Here is a 3155-nt window from a genome sequence, read left to right as displayed (position 1 = left end):
ACCGCCACCGACACCGCTCTTTGAGCAACGTGTCAATGCAGATGCCGGAGCGGCCGCATTCTCCGGGCATTTGTGTACAGACCCCGTGAAAGGGGCCTGGCTGACCTGCCCATCTCCCTTCGGCGGGGGTTCAAATGGCAAAGAGGCGTTTATTGTGTCTGGGGGGGGGGGGGAGTTCATTAAATTCATTGGTTTGACCTGTTATTGCGAGGGCAAAAAGTCCACTGATTTGGGGGGAAAAAATGTGAGTCCCTACATACGCGGTAGCCCGCTGACCTCCAAACCCCTTTTGAGGAACATTTCAAGGTTCTTTTTTTTTTCTTTTTTGATGTGAATGGGGGCCAAAATGGAGGGGGGGGGGGGGGTTTGACGACGTATCCATACCGCAGCTAATGGATTCACATCAAAAGGGAATTTAAAATCATCAGACGATATTTAGTCCCCCCTGCGATCTTGCGGCGGTTTAAAGAGAGCTATTTACGGACCGACGAGAGATTCCGGCGCAGACCTGCAGGTGCCGGCGTCGGCTTAGCAGGGGGTCGAAAAAAATCTTTTCTGTTTGTATTGTGCGGGAATCCGGTGGGTGGACGAGGCCTCAGAGGTGTCACCCAGACGAGCCCAAACCGCCGTCCTGGGCCGCGCTCCCCAACGGGCTCCGAGTTGCGCTGGTCTGGGTTTTGAAGAGCGTGAGTTTGCCGGCGTCTGGGGGAAGACGTCGTTGAGGAAGGAGGATTATTTTATTCCCGCTTTGGATGAAACCCCCTCGGCCCCGACGCCGTCCGACGGCTCTGGCTGCTGTGCTTCCTGAGAGGCGCCTTCGGAATCACACCCAGAGGTTTTCACTCCAGGTTTTCCCCTTTTCCCCCCTTCGGCGTTGACGACCCCGTTGGAGCGTCTCGGGACGCCGCCGTGGCTCATCTCCGCAAGCGCGGCGTGGGGATCGAACCGCTCTCCCCCTCACACGCGCTCTATCTATCTATCCATCTATCTATCTATCCATCTATCTATCTATCGTTCTATCGTTCTATCGTTCTATCGTTCTATCTATCCATCTATCTATCTATCTATCTGTCTATCTATCGTTCTATCGTTCTATCGTTCATCGTTCTATCGTTCTATCGTTCTATCGTTCTATCCATCCATCCATCCATCCATCCATCCATCCATCCATCCATCTATCTATCTATCTATCTATCCATCCATCCATCCATCCATCCATCTATCTATCTATCTATCTATCTATCCATCCATCCATCCATCCATCCATCCATCCATCCATCCATCTATCCATCCGTCTATCTATCTATCTATCTATCTATCTATCTATCTATCTATCTATCTATCTATCTATCTATCTATCTATCTATCTATCTATCTATCTATCTATCTATCTATCTATCTATCTATCTATCTATCATCCATCTCTCTTTCTTGTGTCACTCTTGTGTAACTTGACACAGTAGCTATGTCGTCCATTTAATGATTGAATTCATTTCATCAGACACTTAAAGTTTCCCTCTTTAAGTCTTTGAGAGAATTTTTTATTCATCAAAATGATCAAATGCTCAGGTTCCTTCATCATGTCAGTGCTCAGCACAGGGAGGGGAAAGTGGGATGAAATAACTTAAATACGTCCATTAAATTATTATTTTGACTATTTAATCATTAGCTCCCGGCGAAGGAAGAAAATTGGGCGAACAGACAGGAGCGCAGGGTTTTTGAAAACGATGACTCATTTGGTGGATCTGAGGCTTTCAACGGTGCTTTCACCTTTCCTCAGCATTTAGACAAATTTTCAAATGTAGGCATCACTTTAAAAAAGTGTATTTGCCCAACGGTCATATAATTATATGACCGTTGGCGTTTTGTGTTTTGGATTACCATGTAGGATGCACAGGGAAAAAATTCAATCCAAGCCGACATGCTTTTGGCACATTTTCTTTGTGTATGTTTTGATGATGTCACAGTATGACATCGTCCTCGGCACGTTGGTTTTACAGCTTGATGCTCCTCTTAATTATACAGTGTAATTATAATGATTATGATGATGATGAGTGGTTTGCTGCTTTGGCATCATCTTCACCACACAGTCACTGACAAACCTATATTACATTTCTAAAAGAAAAGCAATTTATGGCTCCATAGAGGAACTAAAATGGCATTTGGTTTCGCTTTCCACAGTTTGACTTTCACAGTTTGAGTATTTTGCTTGTTCGCTTTTTCTAGTTGGAAGCTAAAAATCAAGAGCCAAAATACCGTCATTTCACTTGTCCTTTCATTATTTCACTAGTTATGTCAAATAATAATACACCATCCAGAAGACACGTCAGTCAAACATTACAAAAAAAACAAGTGAGATCCCTGGCGTTAGTTTGGTTATACGTCGCGGGGCCCTTTGCTTCCCAGCTTCTCCCCACCTCACAGCGCCCCCGTCCTCCCAACACTAGATCCCAAAAGCATTGAGGGGGAATTCTAAGGACGTCCGCCTGGTTGGTGCACCCTGCAGCTGCCTCCTCACAAAGCCTCGATCTGTTGATTTATGTCTTTAAAATGCACTTGTTCGCTGCTAAATGAATGAGATCGTTCTCTGGGCCTGTTGGAGCGCTGTGCTCCTCCGGGCCCAACGTCTCTGTCTTCTAAACAAAGATTTGAGAACTCTGTGACTTTACTCTGAAGTACATCGAGCTGGAGTTTCCAAACATTCCACCGACAAAGATCACAGACCTCCATGATTGAGGCGGACCGAAATAAATGTGATTTGTAATGTGATACGAAGAGCCCGTCATCGATACAATTATTAGCAGCGTCGGCCTTTGTTTGAATGGTGTACACAAAACGTCGTTGTGCTTATTGCTCAGCGGAATGAAGTAGTTTTTACTTTTTATTTGTTTTGAGCCTCCCTCCACGGGGCTGATGCCGCGGCCTCCCTAGCGTCCTCTTGTGGCCCCCCAGAGGGCTGCAGACCCTACATTGAAAACCCCTGACACAGAACATATATCATCTGAGAACACGGAGTCAAGCCACAAGAGCTGCACCGAGCGCTGTCGCCAGCAGACACCACCTAAATCATCGTCACGTCTTCAATGAGCGCCCCCGCTATAATATTACTACAAGCTCCCGAAAAGTTCTTTCTCCAGACGTGGCAGATCAAATCC

This window comes from Zeus faber, assembly GCF_960531495.2.
Source record: "Zeus faber genome assembly, chromosome: 14".
NCBI classification, from domain to species: domain Eukaryota; kingdom Metazoa; phylum Chordata; class Actinopteri; order Zeiformes; family Zeidae; genus Zeus; species Zeus faber.
This window is presented reverse-complemented; position numbering follows the sequence as displayed.